Below are 13,811 nucleotides of genomic sequence, written 5' to 3' on the forward strand. Positions count from 1 at the left end.
TGCTCATCTTGTATTACTGACTATGCCAGTGAGGATGCCTGGATCAAATAGAAATGTTAGAAAGTTGAGCCAACTGTACTTGCATTTATTTAAATGGACTATGAATTCCAGTTTTATCTGTGAAAACAGGAAGCCAGTCCATTTCTGAAAGACTTGCTATTTACAGTAGGCAGTGTTTGTTAAGCTATTTTCACCAACAAGACACTGCTCATATATTTCCACTTCTTTAAGGCTTACAAACATTCAGAGTAGATTTATTTGTTTTCATTCTAAAGATAAAAGACTCAGGAACAGATATAGCAATGAACTAAAATTGGGAGTATTAGTGTTTGAACCCAAGGCAATCAAGTCCAGAATACATATCCTTAATCATGATTACTAGCAGCCAAAATTCATCTTGGGAAGCTAATCAAACCATTAAGATGCATCAGTATTTAATGCACTGAGATGTCAGCAAGATATTTGACATGTCAAAGAGTATACTTGCCCTGAATATGCATTAGGTAGACGATATGAAATATATCTTTAATGAATTTCCATATCTCTGCTTTCTTAGTTATAAGAAAAGATTATCTAGTCACACTTCAAATGGTTCCACTGTTGCTATAGAAACTGCTTTCCTTTAAGTTTTTGAGGTGACTGTCAGCTTGTAAAACACTCAGTGCTAGCAGCAACACAGCACTAATGGATGCCTTTAGGAAATTCTAATTTCCCCCAATGTTCTCCATTCTCTTACTTTTTTTCCCCAAATCAACTTACATACGGAACCTAATGAGAATCAGTGTACTTGCTAGGCAAACATAGTTGTAAATCAAACTGTGGGTCTCAGGCCAGGGCATAACCCTGGGAAGACCTCCCAAGATCCTTCTGTAAATGACCTATTTCCCCTGAAGTTTCTGGGTCTCTGAAGGAGAAAGAAGAGGAGAAGGAGGAAGGGAGGGAGGAAGAAGAAAAGGAAAAGGAGAGGCTTCAGCGTGGAGGAGAAGGAGGAGGAGGAGGAAGAGGAAATGAAGAAAAAAAGAAGAAGAAATTTACCCACGTTTATTCAGCAGTGTTAAGAGCCTATTCGCTACCTTCTCTTTCTTCTGTCTTCAATCCTCCACTTCCAGCACACAGGGGGACTTTACCTCTCTCCTCACATTTCTATTCCAGATCCAGAACACTATTTCTTCCCCCCCTTTTTGCTTTTCCTGCCACCTCATTTTTAATATAAGCATTGATGATTTTAATTCCTAGTGTATCCTACACATGCCCAATCTCTTACTTTTCTATTCTTATTATTGTTTCTGATATTTATTTACCATACTTAAATGTATAGTTTGTCTTTGAAGTACTGTCATTGTAACCATGGTCTTCTCTCTTCTGAGTGGTAGTGAGGAAATGGAGATTTGTGTGTGGCACATAAACAACAGGCTTGATTTTGCAAGGGTAGTATTTTGTGTTCTCATATAAAATCTGAGATTAGAGAAGACATAGAAAGGGAAAGGGGAGTTAAGAAAGAGGTTGATACATAAAGTGGCAACTCCTTTTTTGTACAACTACTTAAAGATAGTTTTTAAAAAAACACAAAAATTAACTAGATCTAAAATACTTGGGCATAAGAAATTATACAGGTCTCTAGGCATTCACATATAGTGAAACCAAAGGAGGAGACAGGAGAAGAACAGAAAGGCACACTGCCTATGTGCATCTGATCATCCAAAATAATATATATCCACATGAACTCCAGGAAATGAAAGTGAGGGTTTTTTTTTCTTTTTAGTTTCTCTTGTCTTTCCATTTTGTTCTGTCTGTTTATCTGTCTGTGGGAGTTTGAAGGGAGGCACAGAAATGGAGAGACAAAGGATAAACAAATGCAGCAGTGGGGCTCACTGGACACTATGCTGAAAATTGTTGAATACAAGTGGTGTACAACTTGTGAGTGGGGGAATGGGAGGGAAAGCCTGAGAGAGAGCAAGGGAAGAGGTGACATTACCCAAAAAAGAAGTGTACTTTTTACCGAACTGTAGTCCCTCTGTACATCCCCTTTACAATAATTTTTAAAATTACAATTACTTTTAAAAGGGAGTTGACATGATATGAACATTCAGAATGTCACAGCAGAACCCATTGCTTTGTACATTAATGTGTATCAATAAGAAAATGACAAAAGAATAAGCTCATGATAACTAAATGAAACTATTCTTTCTGGAGAAAGAAGCTAATAGGAGAAAAGTGAACTTAAACGTTATATGCAGGAGGAAATAAAAAGTATTTTCAAACTTATGGTAAGAAATAATACTTTGAAACTTTTTTTCACTGCTAACAGAATTCTGAAAGGCCATGGGGAAATTAAAACATCATCCACATTTTGCTGGGGGGGGGGAATCTTTTATCCAGACAGAATACTGCAAATGCAAAAATTTTAATTGCATTGTCATCATATCTAATCGAGGAAGGTGTTCCTTTCTAATTTTTTTTGTCTAAAGCATCCTCTCAGAACATTTTTGAGGAGAAAAAACTGCATTTTTAGATGCTCAGCTGGAAAGTCATAGGAAAGTTTTTGTTAATAAAAAATGCAAGCGGTGATTTAAGAAGCCTCTGTGGGGGCCAGGAGTTTGGCCTAGTGGTAGAGGGCTTGCCTAGCATGCACAAAGACCCGGGTTCAACTCCTTGCTGTCACATACATAGAAAAATGCTGGATGTGGTGCTGTGGCTCAAGCGGTAGAGCTCTAGCCTTGAGAAAGTCCAAGGACAGTGTACAGGCCCTAAGTTCAGTCTCCAGAACTGGCAAAAAAAAAAGAAGCCTCTGTGGCACCCAGATCATCCTGATCAAACAGGGAAGAAAGCACCAAAGGTTCAAACACTACTGGCAGAACTTGACATAGAACTGTAGCGTAAGACCACATACTCAATAACCAATGTGTACAGGGGAAAACGACGTCAGGGAAAGCTTGATTTTATTTTCATGTAAATTGCAATGTCATTGAAAAACTATTTCAAATAACTAAATTAAGCAAGGGAAGAAGTGGGCTGGGTGGAATAGGTAAGACACATTGAAAGGGATGACATTGATTAAGATGCCCTGAATTTATAACTGCTTTTAAGAAGAGGAACAAAATACAGAATGGTCAAGTCTGAAACATAGGAGTATAATAGGAAACCATCCCCATCTCTTTGAATGACTCAATGAGTCTCTAAGCAAAGTCTGCCAGCAGTTGTGAGATGTGCAGTATTAACTTGCAGTATTAACTTGCAGTATTAACTTTCAGAATTCTACAAAAACCTATTTCTTGAAGTCAAATATGATTATACGTTACAAGCATAGAAGTTAAGGTCAGATTGTGTCAAATTTATTCACTTTTCCAATTATCTTTCAAATTAGGTTTATCATTCATTTTGAAGCTTTCTTCTGATTTTTACATAATAAAAATTAGTTTGAAAAAACTTCATTTAATTTAATAAAATTCCAACTCAAAATTATTTCATTAGCTGAGTAAAAATTTTTTTAAAAAATTTATTAACATTGATTTTTAAATCATATTTCAAATGACATGTTTAACAAACAAGTATTCAAGAAAGGAATCTCTATATCACTGGCACTTAGTGTTTAGAACATAATCAAAATTAGGGTAAGGGTTCATATATCGTAGATACATATTATTATGTAATAAAACATTATGTCTATAGAATCATAGGTTTTTATATCTATGTAGTTGTGTTTACAATATCATGTCCATAGCATTGGGTATGCAACTATTGAGTCTTTACTCTTGTACTGTTTGGATCTAATAGCCACATATTGAGGATACCATGCGCCTTTTGTTCCTTTGTTCTTGACTCGTCTCTGAGTAAAAATCTTTTATCAATTTTAAAATACTGTGTAACAAAATAAAATTCCAAGCTACTGAAATACAAGTAACATTTCTTCATGCTTAAATAGATAGCTTGTGCAAAAACATAAGCTACTGCTAGAAAAAGCCAGAGGGTTATCAAGGAGTATTGTTTATTGTTTTTCTCCGCCCTGCTGAGCTCTTCTCAAAACCTCTACTAAAGGGTGTTCAACCCTTAGATTCTGAGTGCTTTTAGAAGGTCTCATGTACATTTTCTCACTGCAATTTATTATTAATTCTGACCTTCAAAAGACTTTCGCAAGCAGGATGTAGCCCAAGAAAATAATGGGGGAAAAAAAGCAAACTGGTCTTCAGCATTACTTATATAATTTTCTTCAGGATTTGCTAGTCAAAGCTCTCACCCAAATTTCTGTTTATCTAGAATCCTGTTCACTGTTTAGGTCATTGCTCTGGTTGAGATTAGCCTAAGAAAGTGGTTTGGGGCCATGACTCAATACTTGTAATGTACTTGAGCATGGAGGTCTCCCAGCAATCCTGCTAAGAGCAGGTATATAGCCTCTCAATTACTCAAATTTCTTCATTCATAAAATGGGAGGGGGAAAAAGCTAGCAAACTATTTCAGAAACAGAGAAACTACTTAAAATTACTTCCCAAGGAAAAGTCTGATGAAATCTACTCTGTAAATAGCTATTTGAAGGAGTTTAGACTCACTCATGATGGGCCTGTTTCCAGGTACAGCAAGTTTCTATACATCACACAGAAGCAGAAACTTGAGACTTTGTCATAGTTCAAGCTGAAAGAAGATATTTCTGAGGGCTATTAATTCCATTTCTCAGGTGACTATCCCTATATTCAAAATACCTTGAATAAAAATGGCCATCTGTATATGGAAAGTTTTATTTTCCCCTCAGAATCCACTGGATATGGCAGCTGCTTATTTACTGCACAGCTCTGGCTTTGCAAAGCAGATCTGATGATCTGTTAACACCTAAGTTTCAGCTTCTCTCAGAGGAAAAATACCACACTACCCCAGTCTCATTAAATTCATCTTCTTTTGCATAGGTGCTGCAAATAGTATTCCTCACCTTTATTTGTCAGCTAATGAGAGAATTCTTATGATTAGAAGGTGGAGGAATTATTTATACTTGCAGAAGGTGTTAAGTAGTTTTCCCAATGGCAGTAATTTCCATTTTTAGGACTGTTCTTTCACAACATTTTCCTTGCAAATGTATTTTTAATCTTTACTTTCATTCTTGATTGCTTTGTTTTAAATTAATCATTCTTTTAAAAAAAATCTGTGGACTACTTTTCAAAACAATGGAATGCCCACAAGCTGGCAGTTATGCTATGGTTTTACTGATAAGTAAAATGAGGTGAACATGGTACCTTCTACATTTCTATAGCCAAATATAGGTCATAAGAATACCAGAGAGGTTTATTTTGCATTTTCCAGTGTAGAGACAAATTTCAAAGGACTGATGCAAGAAGAGATTCAGAAACAACAATTATTAGGTAAGTTAAATAGCCCAGTCACACTTAGACTTTAGCAGCTGAGTACAATAACTTCTAATACAACATGATAGAGTAACAATTAGTCATTTTGCCTAAATAAACAAGTGGAATAAAATTTAATACTCATGAATGCTGAATCTATAGAAATGACACCTGTTTCAAAATGGTTTGGCTAGGAACATTTATATTGAGACCTGTTTTTGCAAGCTACTTTAATTGTTCTTAGACTGTTCTGAGGAAGTTGTACCATCGTCTCCAGTATCCAAACCCTTCCTTCTTTATAGAGTACATTGGTATTCTTACTGGCTTCATAATCTAGTCCTGGGTTCCATATGCTGTGTCCTTTCAGCCATTTATCTCATCTACTGAATCTGGGTGGGGCCTCAGGGCCCAAGGGAGAGCGGACATCATAGTAAAGAAGCAAGCTACTTGGAAGTCTGTTCTCGCTGCAGGGGTAACAGAAGCAATCAGTCATCCCAGGAGGTTTAGTAAGGTCCTTGAGGTCTCTTGTTGATATAAAGTTTCTTGGAATGAAAAAAAAACAACTCTACAATATTTAAGCACTGAATCTATTTCCAGAGAAAAGTTGGTATGGCAAAGGAACATAATGTATTCTTAACTGGAGCCAAACTTCTTAGCTCATCATTTTAGTATACATATAAAACAGATTCCTATTATACCCAGAGACAGTTTAAAGGGTATTTTAGCCAGTAAACACTAACTCCTCACAAAAACTCTATTTTCAGCAGCTTGCTAGGATTCTATCATTTACCAAGAGGCCTTGAGGAGTTCTGTAACTGGGTACTCTGTGGGAGCCAACCAATCAATAGCAAATGCAGTGCTCCGCTCACTCCTCCACAAGTCTATTAGCAGTCCCGAGTCATTTCAAACTCATAGTATTTACTGAGCTTATAATTACTGCTCATGATTTGTGGCCACAAATTTCTGTCAAACCGCATTTCCTCCATCAACCATTATATGTATCTTTATGATGGGCCTGGTGGTTCACACCTGTAATCCTAGCTACTCAACCTTCTCTCACTGAGCATAAGAAAGTAGACCTGAAGCATTTCTTTTCACAAGCAGAATGTACAGTTATTCCCCTCTCTGAGCAAAGTCTTGCCCAACCAAAACATTTTCAGCCTCTCTTATTATGAAGCTTTCTGTTAAGGATTTTGTGGGGGGAGAGGAGTCAAAATGTGTCTTACACAGCCACTGCAGTATTCACTTTTGAATGAATCCAAGGAAATTTTATTAGGTTAAAATTTATTGAGTATATCCAAAGTAATGACACTGCATGCTTCAAGTACTTCAGAGGAGTTAGTAATAGTTCCTACATCCATCTTATTACTGGAGACATCAATCCACAATTTGTTTAAATTAAAGCACGGTGTTCCAAATAGCATTGGCTCTGACTGATGTGAGAAGCCAATAAGCACATCAAGAAAGGTCAAGGGTATTTTGGGCGCCAATCTTAAGACTTACTAGAGTTTAAAAGATGAGTCTCAAGGCCAGAATTGCTCCCCAATTAATCCAGCCATAAATTTTAAGTCTAAACCAAACACCACAATTTTTCTAAGACTAAATAATCAAGTCATAGAAATATCTGGAACTGAGTTGGATTTTCCTTGTGAATAGCACTCCATATATACCAAAGAGAAACTAGTTAATTCTGCATTTTAAATTAAAAACAAGTAACATTTTATGATATGTATGTCTCAAGTGTTACCTGCAACAGCCACACTAAACCAATCATCATTTATAGGTAATTCTGGTTTGACTGCATTTTGTGTGTCCTCATTTGCCAGAACCCTAAAGCCTATTATAATACCCAGCATTTGCCATTTCAGGAATGTTAGTAATATTTTTAGAGCCCTGATTAATTATTCAAAAATTTTTTAAGCGGTAAGACATTTGAAATATCCAGTGTACTCACTCTGAATCTTAATTACATATATGTGTTTTTTTCTGAAATTATATATTTTTCTCCATAGCACCAGTTGTTTTAAAAGCATTAATACCAATCATTTATGTGAGAATGCATTCCTTTGAAATATTTATGTATCTTTATGAAGTAGTGGTGTAAAGGGGCTTCAATTCCAGAAGTCAGGTTCTCAATTATCAGTGTGCTGCCCAAGCTCCATTTTCAACTTTGCTTCATGGGATTAGGTTCTGCTTCCTTTCTGCTAACATAATATTTTATTGATATATTTATTTTAATGTATCTTAAGTAGTTTCACAGAAAGGTTTCAATTCTCCATGTCAACTTAGGAATACGAGGCATCCTGATAAATGTCACACCTTCCACCATTCTGCCCCGACCTGCTCCAACCCCACGTCTTCCCCTCCAGTTATTTCATACGGTTTCCAAACATGTACATTAAATGTGAGTACTGTTACTACTGTGACTCTGCTACCATCTTAAAAGTCAAAACTAAACCTTTAACTCGGTAGGCTTCCTATGTTTTATATAGCTTATCCCACTGTTGGTCTTCTCACTAAATGATATGCGTTGAGAAAAACAAGTGTTGGACCTCTGCACCTATTCGTGTATGCATTCCCCCTTTCCAGTTAATCAGACTCAGAAGGAAGCTGTGGTGGAAGAGCAGCTACACCCGAAGGCAGCAATCATTCTGAAATGGCAGAAGGTAACTATGCAGCCCAATCCCTTAACAGTCTCTAACTGCTTGTTCGGTCAAGACCAAAAATAAATGGAATAACAGATGTTCAAGTGAAGCCTTTTCCAATTTATGGGGCCTTTGGGAAAATATGTATTTTTTTCTAGGCCATGGAAAGTAGTTGAAATTGCCAAAGTAGATGATATTATCATTATAACAATGTCTTCTAAAAAACTAGGGGAAACTTTGGGGCCTGTTGACTCTACTCAGATGATAACCTTTAAATATTTTATCCTCCCTTTATTTGAATTTCAAGAATGAAACGAAGAACTGAAAATGGCTGTTTTTAAATTTTCACATAACTCATAGGTATCTATAGTAAATAAACTATGTTGAAAATATATTTTCTGTGCACTAATTTTCAGACTTTTCTTATTCTGAAACAGATGATTGGCTGTTCAGTACCTGAACAAAATTCAAATTTACTTTGAATTATTTCAAACGGTGTTAATTTTTGCCAAATGTTTTATACCCTATATATGGGTCATGTATAATATAACCCAAGTTAATTACCAGTATGAAATAATAAACTTAAACTGTTTTACATCGTCTCTATTTAACATCTGTTAGTTTTTCTGGTTAGGAAATATTGATTTTTTTTACTTCATTTTAGTCTTTATCTAGAATTTTCGTTAAACTGTAACTTAGTGTCCTCATTCTTCTCCCAGGGGATATAAGTTCTCTACTTTTGAATGAGTGTAAAGGAGATACACAAAAAACTGAAAATACTTTTGAACCTCTTAGTTTTATCTTCCCAAATCCTAACACCTTTCTATATTCCTGTAGGAGGATAATACTATGAACTTTTTCTTTTATTTGAAGTTATATTTATTATATTCCAGCATAATTATTTAATTGAATGGAACAAAGTTGCTTGAAACTAAAGACCTTTGAAATACATGCTATATACATTCATTGAAACTTAGGAAGAAAAAAAGAAGATGTAGACAGTATGAGTTGGCTGCCATGACAATTCTTGGCACTAGGTGACTGAGTTCAGGGGTGTTCAGGACAATTTTCCTCTGAGGCCTCATTTTAGTTTTATAGACAATTTCTGAACCACATGGTCTTCCTCTGTGTGTGTTTATGTCCTAATTTTCTTCTCTTATATGAATAACAGTTATATTGGAGTAGAGCTTATTTTAATGACCTCATTTTAACCTAATTATCTCATTAGAGACCATGACTTCAATTATAAAGGCTTCAAAATATAAATTCAGAGGGGGAGAAATACAGAGATAAAAGAAAGCTAAATGCTGCTGCATGACCACATTACTGGAGACTTTGAGAAAAGGTAAGAAAATTCACCATGACAAAAGTGGTAGATAAAAGTTGAGGTGTAAGAAGACAGCATGTTCTGAAATCTATACAGAAATACAGTAATTTTTGATATTGCTAACAAATTTAGTAACGCATTGTAAGAAAAGCTTGAGAATGTCTTTATATAAGTAACATGTACATTCCTAGATATGTAATAAAATAGCTCTTATTCCTTGGCAATTGACACACGGTGCATTCCCGGGGGGAAATCAAGATGAGCGGTGGGAGGGGAGGGAGGGAAATGGGGACCATGACATGAGAAAGGGTATCAATGTTTGTGAAGTAATGCACCTTCTATCTGGTGAATATAATGTAACCCATCTATTAATTACAATAAAAATATATGGAAAAAAGCTTACAGAGATGCCCACCCTATGGGATTTTTCTATAATTACTCTGAAACATTTTTAAATGTGACCCTCAGTAGGCAATCATTTCACATCACAATTCTATGATGTAAAACCAAATTAAAAGTTTAATGAGACAACGTTCGCTCTATTTATACATGATGTACTATTCTCATTTGTCTTTGATGGAGTTCTAATTTATTTTCTTAAAACTTACCATTATAATGTAAAGTGACTTCATAAAAACACTAATAGGTCACAATATGCAGTTTGAAAAATACAGCAAAAATGGCAGAAATGGTACAATCATGTATTTATTGCAAACTGTCATTTTTCTCATTATCTGTAAGGTTCTTCTGTCCTCTGAAACATCCCACATATAGATAATCCTGAGAGAGAAGCCATATCCCAACTACATAATACTCCCATATAAACTCTGATAGAAATCATACAACAACATCCCCCTGGATCTATTTGCAAGTTCTAATATCAGGATTGTCTAATAACACTTCAGCAATAGTAGAAATGCTTTTAAAAACATATTGTCTAACATGGCAGTCAAGGGAAACATGTGGCTGGTCGATATTTGACTAGGATACATACGCACCACGGGGATGTAAAGTTTTAAATGTAATTAATTTTTACTATAATTAATCTTGAACACAATTAATTATTTAGTGCTTAGTAGTTCCTATACTATTAGAGGGCACAGTGACAGGGATTACTGGACTGCCAGAGGGCACCAACTAACATGCTAACTGACAGGTAAACTCTCGTCAGTCTCCTAACACAGAATTACAAAAGAAATATCTTACTTTTCCTCTTCTCCAATATACATCCTTGAAATATTGGCATATGTTTAGTTTAAATGGATGTATCCATGGTGTGTGTGTGTGTGTGTGTGTGTGTGTGTGTGTGTGTGCGTGCGTGTGTGTGTGTGTGTGTGATGTGTGTAGGCATGGGGCAAATTTTAATTTTTTCTTTCATGTGTAGATATCAATAGAAAAGGTTAAAAGAAATAAAGTATGAGATTAAAATACATCCTATTAATCTTCAGAAATTTGAAGGAAAATCCCAAAGCAAATGAGGGCCATAGATCTAAACTGGCTTAGAAGAGATAAGAAAGAGTAAGTTGCTAAGATGGGGGACACACAAAGCATGAAGACAGTCATCATGCTGGGAAGAGGACAGCCTCGGAGGAGGATACAAAACTCATGGAAGTCGCTCAGTTTACATCGGTATGTCATCATTTTAAACATGGTGTAATTGGTTATTGAAATATACCCTTTCCTGATGTTGAAATTGAAATAAGTTTAGGCAACTACCCCAAAGTCACATTTGTTACTGAGGTGAGAATCTTGAATTCTAACTATGCAATAATGTTATCTTCATAATCCCAACCTTATGTGAGAACTTCGCCTTTCTTAACAAAATTAAACAAATGACCAAAAGAAACAAGGAGTAGACCGCACTCAAACATCTGGTTTCAGTGGACAGATCTATTTACCCACTAGACTGAGACCTATATTTTCTCATCACACTATTGTAGTGTGGACTGAGTTGAGCCTTCACATTTCAGCCCCATGCTCATTTCATCTTATGATCTATCTGTGGACCAATATTCTTGATCGTCTATTGTTCTCCAGGCATTGTTCTCATAGGCCCATATGATGGGTTAGAAGTTAAGTCCTTGACTCTTAGAAGGATTCTGTGTCATGTACCTTTGACATCCTGCTGCAATGGTCCAAGCTGCTCTTTTGACCCTATCCCAGTCACACTGCATTAGAAGCCAACCAGTGTGTTCAAAGTATAGCTGAAGTTCAGCAAATGTCTTCTGAGAGAAAAAAAAGAAAGCATACCGTATCAACATTTGCCTTGGGAGTCAGGTGATACATTTTCAAATAATGTAATGGAAATTTTCTAATGAGTATAAAGCCAAGACAGAAAAGCTTAATAATAGATAAATATGAATAGTTGCTTGTCACACATAGAGTATACCACTGTCAAGAAGCAACTGAAGTTCATGGATGAATAGTAATTAATGTTTATGGAAAACTCCACAAAATCAATTCCTTTCCTACAGTCTCCCAGGAAGAGTTTGGCTTCAACTCACTATTGATGGATAGGCTTTTTGAACTTGAAAGAATTGCACTGCGATTATGTGGGCTTTTGAAACTGAAAATGTTTCCCTGGGGATCAGCTATACTATCACCATTTTCCTGTTAGGGAAACTACTTTGATTTTGATTAATCATTGCAGAGACATAGAGCCTACAGTGAGAAAAAGGCTGTATGTGACATAAAGCTCAGGGAGTCATTGCAGGATATGAGATAAGTCTAGAAGAAAGTGGTGACTAGATGCCCTCATGACCTAGTCACACTTCTGTGCCTCAGTATCTCCAGTGATTTCAATAATTATTCTGTGTGGTAGCCTATGATCTCTCATTTGGATATCTTGGATACACAAAATATCTAAATACTGGGTAAGGGATTTCAGTGTCTGAAGGAGCTTTTGCGTAAAGTGTCTTAACACTCCATCTCTCTGCCCTCAAGGTGAAGTAGGAAGAAAATTTTGTAAGCAGAAATTCTTCCCAACTGCAACTCTGCTAATGCTCTGAAGGGATTCTTGGCATTTCCCACATTCCAGGCATTTGGAGTTCAACTTTCCCTTTTGTCAGACTGAGTTTGTGTGAAAGTTATTGAGGATGGTTCTTGTTTTTGGAGCCTAGTTTGGCATTTTCTGTAGAAATCTATTATGGCATGGCCAAAGGCTCTATACTTCAGCCTTCAATTTTTCATGAGTACAGATAGAGTCATAATTAAAGTTAGCTGTAAAATATCACATAAATTGGCCAAACTCTTATCTATTAGGCTTAGGTTCCTAGAACAATGTATTTTTGGTTTATAATATGTAAGTCATTAAGAAAATGGAAAAGAATGAAAAGAGGGTGTGACTGTAACTCATTTATATTTTATAAGACAAGTGTTTCAGCACTTACATTTTATGTAACTTAATTAAATCATGCATACAGTTTTATACAACTATTAATAAGTCAAAGTATTTCTATGCAGAATGATTATCCCTCTTCATTTTTTTTGTGGGTCCTGGTGCTTAAACTCAGCCTGGGTTCTGTTGCTGAGCACTTCAGCTCAAGGCTACTGCCCTACCCCTGGGCCTGGGTGTTGTCCCTGAGCTCTTCAGCTCAAGGCTACCACCCTACCCTTGAGCTAAACCCCACTTCCTTTTGTGCCTGGGCTGGCTTTGAACCTTGATCCTGAGATCTCAGCCTCCTGAGTAGCTAGGATTACATGTGTGAGCCACCTTGCTCTGGTGTCTCTTCAATGTTATACTATTAATACTCTCAAACTTTTACTAGGACAGGTTCCCTAAGATGATTTTGCATATAAACAATATTACCCTGACGGGCCTAATTCTTTTTTTGTTTGTTTTGCTAGTCCTGGGGATTGAACTCAGGGCCCAGGTATTGTCTTTGAGTTTCTTTTGCTCAGGGTTAGCACTCGACCACTTGAGCCAAACCACCACTTCTAGCCTTTTCTGTATATGTGGTACTGAGGAATTGAACCCAGGGCTTCATGCATGCTAGGCACGCACTCTACCACTAAGGTACATTGCCACCCCTGCCCAAATTTTATGCTTTAAATTCTAGTCCCATTTGGCTGGTAGTCAACTCTACTTTCCATTACCAATTACAAATAATCTAAGCTTTTCTGTTTAGTTTATAGGGTACCTTATAGCCTAGCATTTATTCAGCATGTTTTCAGGTGACACAATTAGAAACAGAATGAGAAAAATAGAAAAAAAAAAGAACAGGCATAGACGGAGGAAAAATAGAAAGCAGGAAATAAGTGGGTGATATTAGATGCAATTGGGTCCAGAATTGTAAACTGTTTAATCAACTTGCTTATTTTCCTCATCCCCCCAACTTACAGGGGTTTGACAATAAACTGTCTTAGGTAAGTCACTGAAAGAATGACTCAAAAGTAGCTGTATGTATTAGTGACGAGAGTACTCTACTTAACATAAAAAATATACTGCTGCATTTTGGCAGTATATATTAATGTTTTGATGATATAACTCCTTATAGATGTTTCTGACCAGTA

General features: G+C 36.2%; 1 pseudogene; it reads left to right on the forward strand.

Moving 5' to 3' along the window:
* LOC150042157 (histone-lysine N-methyltransferase SETD2-like) overlaps positions 1 to 13,811 on the forward strand; it is a 74,305-nt pseudogene that overhangs the window by 1,361 nt on the left and 59,133 nt on the right.

This window comes from Megascapheus bottae, chromosome 36 (genome assembly GCF_031878675.1).
Source record: "Megascapheus bottae isolate mThoBot1 chromosome 36, mThoBot2.hap1, whole genome shotgun sequence".
NCBI lineage: Eukaryota > Metazoa > Chordata > Mammalia > Rodentia > Geomyidae > Megascapheus > Megascapheus bottae.